General features: G+C 37.4%; 1 pseudogene; it reads left to right on the top strand.

Annotated features, from left to right (window-relative positions):
- Nucleotides 1-1618: 1618 nt before the first annotated feature.
- LOC118601962 lies at nucleotides 1619-1740 on the top strand (annotated as a pseudogene).
- Nucleotides 1741-17186: the final 15446 nt, after the last annotated feature.

The raw sequence follows: 17186 nt of genomic DNA, 5'->3' as shown, positions 1-17186 counted from the left end.
CTTAAATATATATGATTGTATGTGTTTCTTTTTGAAAAATTCTTTAATTATTATAATGTAGAACAGTAAATTAAAATTGCTAGTTGAGTGCTATCTCAAGGTGTCCTATAGCAGTTCAATAAGGAAGAAGTATTTTATGGCCAGGGTGGTCTGAGAAGACTAACTTCTGTTACTCAAGTTACTTGGTAGACAAATAACTATTTGCCAAAGTATATAATGCACATTTTTCTTTTTTAGCTTATTTCCCATTAAAAGTCTAAGAAATTTTAAAATAACAATAATGTTAACATCTTAATGAAATGGAACATTCAAAGTTCTGACTGATGGGTGGAATTAAAATACAATTTGTGTGTGTGGGGGGGTGAGGGGAGGACATTTAGCAGATACATAGGGAAGATGCTTTTGGTTTGGGGGCCTCTGGCTGCTCATCGAATTGCAGGTGGCACAGCCACTTGCCACAGACACCTCATTTCACTTAACCTGGAAATTCTGAACAAGTTTCTGAGGTTCTCTTGATTTCCCTTGAGAGTCCCTGTACCAAAAACAGCTCTTATGGTAAGCTTGAGCTGAGAAACAAATTGGTTTGAGAACATTCTCATGATTCCCATTACCAGAGATTGCTGCTGCTTTTAATTATAGCACAGATTTCCAGAGTGTTGTTTAGAGATAAAAAGGGGAAAAAAACCTACCATAGCATTTTTTTTTAAGATGGTGCAGGACAATAAGTTTATTATATGTTGGTGCCATCATGATTGAGGAGAATTTCAGTGATCCACATAGTGAGATAATTTGGTGTCATAAACCATTTCTTGAGTTCTACATAGGCCAAAAATGATGAAGTGGAATACATGAAAATCACTTTACAGATAGAGAGCTCATGATTATATGGCTTAGCCAAACAAAAATCAATAAATCCATATAATTTCATCAATACCATACAAAATCTGAGAGGCAGTCTTATTCTCACTCCCCAGAACCAGACAATGACAAATCAGAGCACTTAGAAAAATTAATGCTGGTGGTTTTATATGTTTTCACCCAAAATATTGGTAAATATGAATTTTTTATTTATTTAGACTCTAGTATTGACATTAAACATTATAAAGCGGTTGGCTGTTGCAACAGAAATTGCTAGCTGACATCATCAAATCTTTCCTTCCTGGACGTTCAGATAGACTATATTTCCCAGACTCCTTTGCAGTTAGATGTGGCTATGTGAGTGAACTTTGAGCAACAATATAAGATCATAGGTGATATAGATCCTTTTAAGACTGGTCCATAAAGCCTCCCATGAGTAATTTTCATTGGCCCTTTACCTTCTGGTTTGATGCACATGAACACAGTGACCGTGGAGGCAACATGTTGAAGTTATAGACCACAAGACAGAAGAATCTGGATCCTTGAACTATTTGGTAGAAAGCCACTTATCAGTTAGCATTTTACCTAAGTAAGAAGTAGACTTCACTTATGTTAAACCTATGAAATATGGAGATATATTTCTTATATTAGGTACTGTTACCTTTACAAATATAGCTATTTGACCCTTTGCTTATAAATTAAAGATCCAATAGGGTGGAACCAATAGGTTTTTTCACAAACTTTTTATAAAAAGTGCTTAGTCTATGGCCAAGCCACCCAGAACAAGCCCAATTTCATCTGATCTTGAAAGCTAAGCAGGGTCAGGCCTGGTTAGTACTTGGATGGGAGACCACATAGGAAGAAGACCAGGTGCTGTAGGCATAAAAAAGAAAAAATATGGGATTGTAAGCTGACAAAGTCCTTGCAATCTGTGAGGTCAACCAAGGGTTGCCTTGCCTAAAAAAAAAAAAAAATGCTGAGACTTTTCAACAATATCTTCAATTTCATAATTTTATATTTTCTCATTCTATATGTAACTTTCCAACACTAGTTCCCAACTGGGGAAATTCTGACCACTGGTATTATGTGGTATTACATAACTTCCATAAAGCTAAGAGCTTTTTGACTGAACTTTTTCTAAGTCATATAAATTTATGCATTGATGACTTTTTAGGCCAGTTAGTTAATAGTGAAAGTCAAGTAGTTACATAGTTCAGGACCATGGGCTTATATTATAAAGGAAATAAACACAAGGTAAGATCATTATGGTAAGTAATTCTAAGGTTTATAGTCATTATCTCTAAATGGCATATCAAAAAAAATAAAAATACCATTCAAAGAAATGCTTCTGAGATCAGGTCATGAATCATCATTTTCAAGTAGTTGGTAAAAAGATAGCTTTAGGGGAAAAAAGGACACATGGCTAGTTCTCCAAATGCTGAAAATATATATTGGTGTCCTTTAACGATCACATGAATTGATGTCTTCAGATAGTCACTAACAAAATGGAAGATAATGTATCAAAAAGAAGCTCTATCAGAGATACAATTATAGATTATAGTACAATTCTAAATATAAGAAGCTTTCAATCTTCAGTTTTATGCTTTTCTTTTTTAAACTGGAAACACTTTTGTTACTGGTTGCGAACTAAGATTCTCTTCTTAAGGAGTTTATCAGTTATACTTCTAAAACCTTACTGTGTAGATGAGAAAACAAACTGTTCTTTGGTTTCCAAATTGTGATTATGGAAATAAATTCCAAGGTGTTGACTCATGCATGCAGTTATATCACTCTATCAGCACTCAATTTGTATATATGAATATTTATGAACCCCCAGAGGTTTACAAGTAACATGAATGAGAATTCTTGGTAAGGAAAGGCAGAAAAGGTGTCCTTAGTGAAAGTTTGAAGAAAGACCAAATTCTTAAATGTGATGAACAATTTTCTTAGGAACAGAGATTATCAGCTCAAAATATTTTTATAACCACCATCCTAGTCTAGACATCAACTAATTCATTGTTATCTTTGCTTTTTTTCCCTTTTAAATCTAGTCACACATGTCAACAGAGCACTGCTTTTTGAGTGTTTCTAACCTTCACAAAAATGAAGCTGGACTTATAAGAGCTCTCAGTAATAAATATGTTGTGGGCACTGAGTTCCCAGATGCTTCTCATGGCAAAGCCATTTTGTTTCAATGCTCTTGACTAATTCTCATCTAAATAGTGCTTTTCTTCCTTTATCCTACTTTCTTCTTTCTCTACTAGTTCTACCATTTCCCACTTTTCTACCCCAACAAAAGGATAGTATTTTATGAAGTCTTTGGCATGATAACTTAACCAGTTCTGCCCTCCCAGCCTCTCCTCATTCTGATTCCTCACTCAAAACTTACTTGGTGAAAGGACAGTGAACCGGAGTCAGGTGCCCTCAGCATTTCATCACCTACAAATAGGTAACCTAAATTATCGTGGTTTTGAATTTTTTAAATTTGTAAAATGGACATAAGTATTGCTATGTCAAAAGATTAGGCACAGAAATAATATTTTCAAAAACACCTAGTAGAATTCCTGGAAAATAGGAGACACTCAATAAATATTAGTGTTTTAGCTAGTTTTTGCTCCATATAAATGCCATCAAACTTAATAGCTTAAAATAGTAGTGATGATTTATTATTTTCTTACGGTCTCTGTGAATCAAAAAGTCAAGACGGGCTTAGATGTGCCATCCTTGCTTAGAGTCTTTCATGCAGGAGTCATCTGAAGGAAGTGAAGGATCCAAGGAGGCTCACTTGCATAGCTGGCAGGTCCTAGGCTGGGGGACTTCAGTGTCTTCCTATGAAGACTTTCCCACAAAGCTGCTTGAGTATGTTCATGGTATGGTGGCTAGCTTTCCTGGAGAGAGTGATCCAAGAAACTAATGTAAAAATTTCAGCCTGTTTAAGAACTAACCTTGGAAGTCACACACCACCATTACCACCATATTTTATTGGCTACACAGGTGCAGCCCTAATTTAATGGGGTGGAGTGGGGTGTTCCATAGAGTGCTAATACCATAAAATATTGATAATTCAAGTCTCATTACAGTACTTAGATATTTCCTTTGAGAAAATCTCGACCACCTGGACTACAGTTGTCTTAACTGGGCTGCTTTCTGGTATTCCTTTCTGGGCTAACCAAGACCAACTTGCCTTCCTTTACTTCCCTTGCTATTTCTCACCCCACCACCCCTCCACCACACACAACCTTTGAATTCCCTCATACTTAATAATTTTGTTATTAAAATCTTGGAGAACAACGAGAATGGGAAAAATCCTACAGCAGACCTCAAAAGCATCCTCAAAAGTCTCGCCACCCCAACCCATACTAAGAAACTATCATTCTCAGTGATTCCATGTTATCTGCACCCCCCACCAAAAGAAAAAAAAAAAAGCCTCACCACTCCAACTCTATTTTTACTTAACCGCAAAATGCAAATTAAATGTCATCTTTATCCCTGCATAAAAACTTTGATGGCTCCCTACAAGATAAAGTCAACTTCCTTGGCCTGACAGTACATATCTTTTAAATATCAGGTCCTCAAGTTCCATTGTAACCTCATTTGTCACTACTTTACATCATGACTACTGCACTGTAGACACACTAAACTACCATATGTTGGGTAGGAGGGGCTAATATTCAGACACAAAACTTTTACATGTGCAGCTTCATCTGCCCCCAGTAATCCTATTATAGTCAGGACAGGTGCTGCCCTTTACTGAGTGCCTACTTACGACCAGCATTGTAGTAGGTACTTTACATGATAAATTTCAGTTAAACCTTATAAAACCTGCTTTAGAGTAATTATCTCCAATTTAAATGTAGAAAACAGAATTAGAGGTTAATTTTCACTCAAAGACCTACAACTAGTATGAAGAGGATTGAAGCTCAGATTTGTCTGCCTCGGAAGCCTGTTTTCTTTCTCCCATCTAGTAGAGTGTCATAAAGAGTTATAACTCTAGAGCCATATGGTACTGGGTTTAAATCTTAGCTCTGCCATTTATAGGCAGAATAAACTATGGAAATCGGTTAATCTCTTCAAATCCCAATTTCCTCATTTGTAAAGAATTGACACCTATTCCATAAAACTTTTGTGAGAATCAAAGGAGAAAATAAATGTAAAGTGTTTTGCTGCTAATATTATTGCATCTCATCACCTCTGCTTGGAAACGCTTAGTAATTTGTTAAGATCTAGTTCAAATGTCACCTCCTAAATTGATACCTTGTCCAACTCTGCCAGGCAGAATTGTTTTCTCCTAAGTTCCCATGTGACTTTAGTCTTATAATTACTTGTCTGTTCCCTATTAGGCATGAGATTCTGGATATCATGAGTTATTCTGTCTTAGTCTGAGTTCTGCCTAAAGCAGACTCTGAGACAAAGATTTGAGTTGAGCTGTCTTCTGAGAGGTACAAAGAACATATATAGATAAGGGAGAAAGCAATCATGGAATGAAAGGCAACCTTTAAGAAATATGCTATTAAGTTAACTATAGTAGAGAGTAACTGATAGTTACTGTCCTATAGGGAAACTCTGGAAAACTGTGCAGAGCTTAGTACTCAGACTTATCCCACCCAAGAAGCTGGAATCTGGGAAAATTTATTCCTACACTGATTAGTCTTTGGTTACAAGCTACCCCTGTACCAGTCAGTACAGGCACTTTCGGCTTATAGTACACATAGGTATAGTAGATTCCGGAAGCCTGAGGACCCACCAACAAAGGTGCTGGTGCTGCCTTTGATAGTCAAGTTGATGTATGGTGAGAGGATCTGATAGGACGGGGGTTGAACATGGAGTGTGTTTGCCGTATATGTCTTACACTTCTGTATGATCATGTATGCATTCACTTATGTATCCATTTATCTGACCTTGCTCTTTGTCAGTCTCCTTTCACCTCAGATTTTCTTATACAATGACTAGTATGCAGCAAGAACCCAATAAATGATTAAAGAAGGAGGGGAGGAAAGAAGAAAAGGAAGCCAAAGAGGGGAAAAAAGAGAAATGCACAGAAGGGAAGGGAAAGAGAAGGGAGGCGAGGGGAGGGGAAGAAAGGAGAGGGGAGAGGAGAGGAAGGGAGAAGAAGGAAAGGGAAGGGTGAATCCTGTGCCATGATTCGGAATGGAGACGTATTTCTTTTTATTTCTCATGGTAACAACAAATAAAATGTATATAGATGCTTGAGGAATAACAGATTCCCAGGATGGCATAGATAAAGCTGTCAAAATGTGAATCTAGAGTATTTAATGTGAAAATAAATGGTAAAATCAGAGTTATAGTCTCATACTTTTTCCCTGCCTGATCAAAAGCCAAAAGATGGCTATGAAGCTAGTAAAGAGCCCTGACCTTTGTCATAAATAGTTTGAGAAAAGGTTCTAAGATAAGTGAGGATTTTTTTCTTGCTGTACTAGGTAATGAGTTTTATAATGGAAACACAATTGCATGTTACATAATCAAGTAGGTCAGAGCTATTGATCTGCCCAGTGACAAGACTTCCTGAGTGAACTGCATTATCCCAAAAGGATGGTTTGAAAGGTAATGATGGCAAAAAGTCTTACTGAATTTTTTTTTTACCTCCATTAGGGTTAGGCTTATTGCTTCTGCACATCAAAAATGTTAGGCTAAAGAAGGTTTGTGAAGCAATGTTATAATGTGGAAGCAGGTGTAGCACTATCTCTGACTAGCTTATGTAACCTTGGAGTCACCACAAAAACTCCTTAGGTCCCAATTTTATCATTTGTAATATCAAGAGGTTGTACTAAGTCAAAAGTTGGAAATTCAGAATTTGATAGCTCCTGAATGAATGATAGGGATGATAGCGAACTGAAGAGCATGTACCACATGTAAAGGGGCAGGCGTTACTCAAACCTAGACAGTGGTTGCCATGTTTAAATTTCAACTTTGGGCTATAAAATCTTTCAATATTTTCTGAAAATCAAAATGACATTTATGTTAATTCCTCAGACTTTAACGTGTTGGTTCAATTTTTATGATAAACACAGTATTGCCCAAACAAGTCTTTTCAACTGTGAGAAGAATATAACCCACCTCTGGACTAGGTGAATGTCAAATGTCTTTCCAATTATGAAGCTTTTGAAGATGATACATGGAGGCATAAGTGTTCTTCTAAGACCTGTGCAAAGTGCTGTTTCTGTTCCAACACCTGCTTTCTTCGCAAAAAAAAAGGTTTACGTATGTTGGTTGAGGTTTAGGACAGTCACCAATAAGCTTCCTCATCTAGGAAATACTGCAGTAGATTTAGCATCCTCTTTCCTGATTACCTGACTATATGTTCTGAAACCTAAAAATTGGTAGAGATAATCATCCCAACTTTAGATAAATTTCTGTTATCCTGATGTAGGTTACCTTAAAGATTGGGTAGGTGCCTCTGTTTCTCCACATTCTAGAACCTTGTTGAAGTCTCTCCTGATCCCTTTGTATCCTCGCTGATCTTTAATTACAATGGAAAGATTAACATCCTTGAAGTCCAGGTTACACCTTCAATCCTAGTAATGTCACTGAAAGTTGGGTAGTTATCTCAATTGAAAGAAAGCAAAATCTATATGTAGGGGAATAATCTAAGGCGAAGAGCAAAGAAAATACAAAAATAATAGATGGAGCAAGCTGTCAGAGTGGGATGATAGGATAGGGTGGAGACTACACTTGAAGGAGTATCTTGAAAAAGAATCTCTTCCTATTAGATGGATGAGATAAGTAAGAGCTTCTGAAGTCAAACTGTTGAGGAGGAGAGAGAAGATCATATGGTTAGTTGCCTTCAATCTTTTCTGTAACGGAAAAGCTAACATTTTATTTAGAAAGATCAGTAGGCTGATCTTTGAGGAGCAAGGAAAAAATTGAGAAAAGGTTCTTTGGAAAATATCATAAGTAGAAAATTGTAGATGATTTAAAAAGTATCAAGTAGATTTAAGACTTAGATTTGTGGTAGCAAGAACCCAATGTGGAACAGAATGAACCAGCTTATTGCTCTTCTCTAAGAAGGTAGTTAGTAGCTTTAGGATAATTAGAGAATGAAAAAAAAAGCCTAGGGTGGAATAAGGGAAATTCGGGTTTCATAGATTTGGGATATAGAACAATTCCGAGGGATGCCAAGTTTTAGAATATGGTCATGCCTATAGGTGACTCAAATTGAGTAGAGATAATGGCCATATGTATTTAGAAGGTCAAGGAACTATGATACTAGCAAGGGAAGATGCTAAAATTACTAAAGAATATAGCTGTAGAGGACCAGTACTAAAATATTTGAAGAAGGTAAGAGGTTATTCTGGAGGTTAGTAAACTAGGTTTGGGGATGGTAGTAGGGAGCAAGGAGCTAATTATCCTTATTTTGAGAATTTTGACAAATGGCATAAGGGGCCTCTAGAGGAGAGAAATGAGAAATAAATGAGGAATAAATAAATGAGAAAAAATTGTAGCAAGGAGTAGCTTTGAAATCAGGCAGATCTGGGTTTGAATCCTGGCTCTCTTGCTTACAAGCTGTAGCAGTTGATCTGATTTTAGAAGCCTACTTTGAGAAAAATAATACAAGGAGTGACATTAGCATTACGGCAGACTAAAAGGTCCTAGTTCTTGTGTCCACACAAAAACGACAATTTTACAACTAACCACCAATGAAAATAACTCAAGATAGTAATGGAGTACAATTAAAAAACTGTAGCAACCCAGTGGAGCACAAAAGCTGAAGATGGCTACATAGAAAAATGTGGGAACTGTTTTTGCCTGTATCACACCATTTCCTAGCCCAGCACAGCTTGGCTCCAAGAGGAAACCCATTGCTGCAAAATTCTCTTACGGGGATAGAAAAACTGGAAGGACCCTAGCAGCCTTCACCACCACTATGGACACCCACAGCTTTTGCCACCAAGGACTCCAGCTAACCCAAGCTGACAGATTTGCCAGAGTCTTCACCACTGCTCACTCCTCAGCAGAACCTGTCACTGCATCCCCTTGGGCCAGTGGTGCCAAGCCCTTTCCTTCTTCAACCTATTCTCCCCAAGTCCTGGTGTCATAGCACATGGGCACCCATGCCCCTGACCCTGGCAGCAAGATAGATCCTCTTGGCCATGACTCCCTCCAATAGGGAAAATAGAGAGTAGGAGGACCCCATCAGCCCTCATCACCATTATAAATATCTGTAGTACAATTGAAGTTGTTATCAACTTAAAATAGAAAATTAAAACTACAAGATATTTTTTGTAAGCCTTGAGCTAACCACAAAGAAAAAGCTGGAATAGATACACAGAAGATAAAGAGAAAAGAATCAAAACAAATCACTACAAAAAAAAATAATAATCATCAAATAACAAAGGAAGATAGATAGAGAAGAAGACAGACAAAATGAAACTGCAAAATAGACAAAAACAATTAACAAAATGGCACTAGTGAGTCCTTATCTATCAATGATTACCTACAATGGTGTGGCTAACAATGATTTAACCAAATATAAGCTGCCACTACACCCAAATTAAATGCACCCTCACCTCTATGTGCCCTTATTCATCTCCCAAAAATGTGCCTGGCCACTTCAACACTGTGAAGGAAAATGTAATGGCAAGGAACTTATAGTGAGAAAAGAGCACAGTCTTAACTGATTTCTGTTAAAACATTTTGCTCTTGCAGATTAAAACAACAACAACAAATCACCATGAGTACACATTGCCAGGGCTTTCTATAGGGCCTTCAAAGGGATCCATAAAAATGAAGGAGCTAAAGCCTTAGCTGCATCAGCTTTACTGTAAATTAATAGCTGGTTTGTTCTGTATCTCACAGGGTTATAAGGCAGATGAGTTTAAAGAATGTAAATAAAGTGCCAGTGCCTAGCAGATAGTAAATAATCAATATATGGCCAATAAAAAAATAATTAGATTTTATTTTTTATTTTGCAAACTAGATTTTGTGTATTTGATTATAGGAGGTGCCATCCAAATACTCAGAGGCTATGAAAGTTTTTTTGTCTTTGTGGTTCGTTTTCATTTAAAGACAGGATGGGCTACTTGATTACTTTATACCATCCCCTTAAAACTGGGAGCACCTTGGAGTTATTATGGAGAATTTGGTATATTATTATGGAGAATTTGGGATGTGGTAAGTTATTATGAGAGTTTGGTACCCTCAAAACATCTAAAAATGGGCTGATTTCTTAAAGATTTGTCCAGTTTTCGAGCAGAGCAATGAAGGAAAAGCATTTTTAGGTCCATAAGGAAATCCTGTCTCCTAAAGGATTTCTTCTCCTTTTACAGACACATGGGCTCAGATATGAGCATGCATCACATCTTCATACATTCCTGATAGAAGGCCAGAAATAAGTGAACACTCACACCCACTTTTTGAGCAGCTTTGGTGTGCCAAACATTATGCTGGACCTTCTCATATTTGCCATCTCAGTTATGCTTCACAGCAAGCCTATACTTGTGAAGGTCCTCAAAAGACAGATGAAGCAAACATGGAGAGATCAGCCTTTTCAGCCCTCACTCAAATGTTTTGTGTAGATCAGGAAAAGCCCCAGGGGAAGGATGCTGTGTTCCATGTGCATGGTTTCTTAGCTACACTGCAGAAGTACCTGAACCAACTGGCCTGTCCCCCCTCTTCTTTGTCCTGGTCCTGAGCAAAGCCAGCACAATAAGCCAGTCTCCATAATTTTGTGTGTCTGGCCACGGGGCAGGGCTAAGGTCAATTGAGAAGAGAAAATAGCAGGAACAGGGAGTGGAAGCTGAGTAAGAGGTTGAAGAGGAAAGAATGTTTATGTTCAATGGGACACATTGAATAGAAGTACAAATAGTTAAAAAAAAAAAAAAAAGCATTTTTGGATAATGGTAAGAGTAGTTTCTTACCTCTCCTTCCCCAAACCTTGATATAGCATTAGCTGCTCTGTTTTATTTTTAAAAATATATAATATATATACACATAATGACATATGAAATTCTATATTTGTAAAACAGATAGATTAAAAGGCCATTATTTTATTTACTAAAAAAGCCACTGTAAAATCCCTTTAACAACCAGTACCCTCAGAACATCTAAAAATGGGTCGATTTCTTAAATATTTGTCCATTACCTTAAGAATTAGGCATACTTGTATGTTAGACCATCAAAATCTCCCATGCCATTAATAATGGTACCTGCATCTGGGGACTAAGATGAAAATGAAAAAGTGCCAAAATAATTTACTCTTGCCCTTTTCCATTTCTCAGACTCTAATCACCAGATTTCTGTGCCGTTGGCTACTCTGACCATTCCTGGCCTCACCGGCGTAAGAGGTGAAGAGGCAAAGTAAGAGGCACTATTACATGTGAATGGGAGAGGGAGCAAGTGCTGCAGGTTGTGTTCCCCGAAAATAGATCCTGAGATGGAATTAGACAAGCAAAATGTCTGGGAAAAAAAAGGAAGGGAGAGGAAGCAAGATTGGAGAAGGGGCGTCAGATCATGATACAGGTCAGGCAAGGCCTCTGCAAACCTTATGGGAGCTCCAGATCAAACATTGACCATCAGAGGAATTCTGCACTGGGACAAAATGGACAGACTCATAACCCCATCTTTCTTGGTCATTGGATGCTAGCCACCCAGGAAGAGTGAGGCCCTGGCTCTCTGCAGTTGAGGCACACTCTGAAGCAGCCAATAATTAGAGGCCATCTGCTCTCAGCTCCTTCCTGCAGGTGGGCAGACATGTATTCCCTGAAGAATGATCTGGGCAGCACATCTCTGTGTCTACTACAGTCCATTGCGTGTACTCCCTGGATCTCCTCCACATTTTTTTTTAGCAAGAGATCCTTGGGGATTCTGGTGGACCTCTTTTCCTGAAGGAAACTTAGAAATGTTAGTAGGATAAGCTGTAGTTGCTATAGCTAAAGTTGGTCTCGGCACAACAATCAGTACCCATTGTCTCCCTCCTCCACTCAACTTTCCAGAGTCCTCTCGATCTCAGCTACCAAATCTCCTCTTCTCCATAGCTTACCTGGTAGCACAACCCAAACCCTAATTCCTAAGGGATCTGAGATCGTCAGAGTGCCTCCACTTATATGTTTCTGCCACGTTCAGTCATTGGATAGGGGCAGCTCAGAAGAGAACCACTCTGGGTCTCTGTACCTGAGCCAGTTCCTAAGGGACCAATGGATGGAGCCTGAGCATTTCCATATCTGCCATTGGGAAATAGCAATTTCAGTACCTCTCATGAAATAATAAGAAAAAAAAAGTTTATATTGGAATAGCAACTCATCTATTATCTAGTGTTTGTACATTTATATTTATTTTTAAGCGAAACTAATGAAATTTTTGTTTAAAATTTATATTTCTCTTTAAAACCATACATCTCTAGATTATTAGGTAAAACAGGGCAGGAGGAAATGACCATCTGGCTCTTAAATAAGTGTGTTTTTGATTTAGTAGGTGGTGGATCTGCTGAAGCACACAGTACCTTTTGGGTCTCTTCCTTCACTTCTTAACAAAGGAGGCATAAATTCCATAACAAAAATAGTTTTGATTGGCTACTCATGAGTCAGTTATTTTTCTGATAATAAAAGCTTCAAAATGAAACATAAAGTCCTAATAAAATTGACTGAGTGAATGCTAGGGATAGGTGGTAAATCAGAAGAATGAAAAGACGAATTGCCAGAGAGGACTGTTAATAAAGCCCCAAGTGGTGGGGACTATCTACAAGAGGATGAGGGAATGAGAAATGAATCCATTCTCCAATAAATGGGCATCACTGTCAGAAATGAGCAGACTCTTAAGGCTAATGCACAACGTAACTCCCTGGGAGGGGCTCTGTTCCATGTAAGCCAGTCGGCAGGCTCCCTCAATGAGGACACAGAGGCTCCTTGTAATTGCTTGCATGAGCAGTAGTATTTCATCGTCCATATCCAAAATTGAGGGCTAGAGTCCTGTGAATCAGTCAGTGGGACTGAGCTATAAATACTGTTTATCACTATCAGTGGGGTGAGAGACTTCAGCGGCTTGGAAAAACATGAGTACGTGTACATTGTATACATACTGTGTGTGTGTGTGTGTGTGTGTGTGTGTGTGTGTACATATAAACTTTGCAGATAAAATTCCAAAATGATTCACAAGAGAACACAGATGCAAACGTGTATATAGAAATAGGCATACCGGCAAATGAACAAACCTATCTCTGTTGACCAAATGTGCCTTACCTAAGTCCTGAAAACAAATTAACCTTTAAAAAGTACCATGTCAGACTGTTAGGTAGAGGATTATTATCAAGCTGTTTAAGGGTAGAGACCTTGTTGAAATTCCTGGAGTGGTGCTTGGCATATAGTAATTACTCAATAAATGTTTGTCGAATGAAGGATAGATGGATGATGAATGAACGGTATTCGGTTAGCTATAAGCAGAATAAGGGAATGAGGTAATCCTTAGGAGTTGTGTTACAGTTGTGAGTTACTTTGCCTAGCTCAAATCAATGCTGATGGTTATAATTTTAGGAATTGTTAAAATCAGAGTAGAATTTAGGAATCATCTAGTTAAATCCTCTTAACCTACACATGCAGAAGTGAAGCTTAGAGGAGTGAAATGGCTCACATAAGATGACTTAACTAGTTTGTGATCTGACTTGTTCTAGACCCCAGAATTCTGGCTTTGAATTCATAGGATTGGCAAATGGTTATCAAGAAATCTTAAATCATGTCCAAGTAGAGATGTTCATGCCGTATGGATGTGTGTGTGTGGGTGTGTGTCTGTGTGTGTCTGTGTGTCTGTGTGTCTGTATCTGTGTGTGTGTCTGTGGGTGTGGATATTTCTGATTCCATTTTCAGATTTCTTCTTGTTTCCCCCTCATAACACCATTTTAGTAGGGATAGTCAACTTATTGTGCGTATGCACATGAGCCCTCTGTCTTGTTTTCCTCTGTTTACCAGTTCCAGCTCTCTTCGAATATATTTTTTGGATACTTCAGATTTAACCTTATTTTGCATTCCAGTAAACCTGATCACTGAAAATAGTTGGGCCCTGCTTCATGTGTCTGTTCCATTTACAATCTCTATGCAATGAGCATTTCAGTCTTCTACTAGTGCAGTTACTAAATTTAAGCTGTATCATGCCATGCACTTTGCTGTTCATTTTTCATCACATGCACCCTCTGCAGCTAACCTTTCAGCAGAAAGACTTCTGTCATCATTAAAAGGTCCAAAGAGCTCTGTTACAGAGTAATAACCTTGGTAGCACTGTGCCCGATGCCAAACCCCTCTCCACGGCTAGTTATAGAATTTGGTCCCCAGGCACTTGGTCACCTGTAACATGGAAACTGGCCTTCCATGACTTTTCTATTTTTAGTTACAGTCTTATTTTCTTTATCTCATTATTTCCCTTTTCCTTTTTAGCCTCTGTAATGCCTTGTTTCAGGTCAGGCTCAGCTCAACTTCTGCTTTCTTCATTGAAACTCTCTTTTCCTGACAACACATTCTTTTCCTTTGTCAAAGCTGCACTTTGCAGAATGTTCTCAGTCTATAATTGAGGTTTTGGTTCATGGTTAGTCAAAAGTATATATTTTGTTTTTAATTATAAAGTACTACTTTATAACTTGAAAGAAAATATTTGTTGAGCAGGAACTGCTATAAGCATGAGGGATGGAGCATTGAGAGACATTGTTCCTGTCTTCAATGAAGCTAACTTCCTAGAGGGAAAGGCAGATTATAAATGAATGTACATTCAGTAGAAGTGAGGTAGTGATGTGCTATCAAGAAAAATAGAACAGGGCTGGGAAACAGATGAGAACAAAGAGATGAAGGAGCAATATTTTGAATAGAGTCAGGAGAACCTCCCTAAGGTATGACATTGAGCAGAAATAGGAGTGAATTGAGAAAGTAGACTCTGCAAAGACCTGGGAAAGTGTTGCCAGGATGGGCTGACAAATCCAAAGGCCTTGAGGTGGGAACAAGTATGGTCATTTCGAAGATGAACAAGAAGGCCACTGTGGCCTGTGAAATAGTGCAAGAGGGAAATGGTGGAAAGGTGGAGAGGGGGACCAGGGCCAGATCTCTTATAGTCCTGGGGAAAGATTTGAAGAAGCCATTAGGGAAGAAGAGCAAAATGATGTGGTCCAAATTATGTCCTACTAAGACTGTTGCTGCATGGAGAATTGACTTGGGGATGTGGGATAGGCAAGAGTGAAAACAGGAAAACCAATTAGATGGCTTTTGAAGTAGGATCTAGGTAAGGTTCAGAGGATGACAGTAGCAGTTATCAGAAGTGGTCGAATTTAGGATATATTTTGCCCTAATGTGTGTTCTACTAAAGAGAGTGGTCAAGAATGAATCCGAGGGTTTCGGCCTGAGCAAAAGGAGAATGGAGAGGCCATTAATAACTTGTAGAAGTCTGGAAGGATGCAGATATCTGATTTGATGGGTAGAGAAGAAATTCAAGTTCTGATTAGACATACATTTGAGACGCTGGACTTGGAAAATTCGAAAGAATAAAAAGACTTTAAAAATCTTAAATATAATTCTCTAATTCAAAGGAAAATACCTGTTAACATTACAGTTTTTCTTTTCTGAATGTACACACTTTATATTCTTGATTTAGCTTTAAATCCACCTTATTTCAAAAGAATTGTTTTCTTTATACACGAACTCATGTGAAAAACTTTATTGAATTAGATGATTTGATGTGTAAAGAGAATTTTCTGAAAAGTTTCTCTCTATACACACAAACCATCTGTGCAGGCTTTAAATATACAAGGCTGAGAAGACTCTAGGAAAATCTAGACCTTAACATTTGAAAAAGTGGCTGGTCTTTTCCCAATGTAAATACAGTGTGGGAACATTGGTAGTAATGGGTGGATGTGTAAGCCTCTCCATTCCCTCAGCTATTGATATTTAATATAAATAAGAGCTATAGCAGGATGAGGTCAGCTTCATAAGAAGTTCTGTGTCAGTCTGAGGAGAAGGTGGTATTGATTTTTAGAAGCTTAGAAGCTGAAGTGTTTTGCAATAGAAACACCCTGGATTCAGAGTGAAGAGATCTGCCTTCCAGTCCTGACACTTTCACTTTATTGCCATGTGGCCTTTAGTCACATGATCTCTCTGGAATTCAGTTTTCACACATTTGAAGTAGGGTCTATACTACGAACCTTTTAACTGTTTTGAGGATTTGGTAAAATAATGTATATGAAAATACTTTAGGGGTAATGAAACAATACAAAATATGATATAGAATATAAAATATTCTATAAAAACAGTATATATAGATGAGTAATATAGGAGTCACATTCCTGGTTGTGTTGTACCACAGAAATATGCTAATGGTGGAATTACATAGATAAAACACACATCAGTTTTCTTAACACTAAGAACTATAAAATTATATATTACCTCGAATCAATATAATTTTCTCATCTCAATATCAAAATACAGATAATTGTAAATAAAATTACATGTTATATAACATGCTTTATCTCCTATGATTTGCTGACATAAGTAAATAGTTATGACAACTACTAATAAATCTCTATTATGAGAGCTTACAGGTAAAAGTCTCAGTGGGTGATTTAATCTGAGCATTCCCTTCCAACCAAAGTTTCTATGGGTAGCCCTGTTAATTTTTCAGTGAGGTACATGCATAAATACCAATTATGTAATTCCTGTTCTAGGTAAGTTGAAACCATCTTTGAATTGTAAACATCTGTCAAAAAGTACATAAAGATATATGCATTTTGGATAAAATTGAACTGCATGGAGATTCAAGGGCAATGCTGATTTATACAGCTAAAGAAATGTCTAAGTCTTAAAATTATTCATTTTATTTTATAACCTCACAGTGGGTAATACAGAGCTTTTCTACAGTGAACAATGAATAAGGCATGAAAATAAACTTGTTACTCAATAAAGTATAACAGGTTTTTTAAAAAATTGTATATACATATATTAGGAGTTACATTGAAAAAAAGCATATCAAAATTGTTTCGCTTATTTGTTTACATAATGCTTTATTACAAAAAAAAGAAACTTGAAATAATTCATGAAACAATGTCACTAAAAATGATATGATTGAGGAAATGAATTTAAAGGGAAAATTATGGTAGAAAAAGAACATAAACCTGGAGACAGAGTTATTTCAAAAAAAAAAAAATCAATGCTAAAAGATCCTTGCTAGGGATTTAATTACTCATGATTTGGTTCTGAGCTTCCTAGAAGGCTCAGAACAAAAGGAAACATGAGTTATGAGTCATAGTGTCAATTTTATGAAAGCAAAGCAATTTGCTACAATGTAGGAATTTCTTTTGTTATATTTTCTTTTCCGCAACAGAAACACATTTGTGAAAGTAGCTACAACTT

Source organism: Rousettus aegyptiacus, unplaced genomic scaffold (genome assembly GCF_014176215.1).
Source record: "Rousettus aegyptiacus isolate mRouAeg1 unplaced genomic scaffold, mRouAeg1.p scaffold_m13_p_4, whole genome shotgun sequence".
NCBI classification, from domain to species: Eukaryota; Metazoa; Chordata; class Mammalia; order Chiroptera; family Pteropodidae; genus Rousettus; species Rousettus aegyptiacus.
Note: the sequence above shows the minus strand (reverse complement) of the source record. Positions and strands in the feature narration are given on the sequence as shown.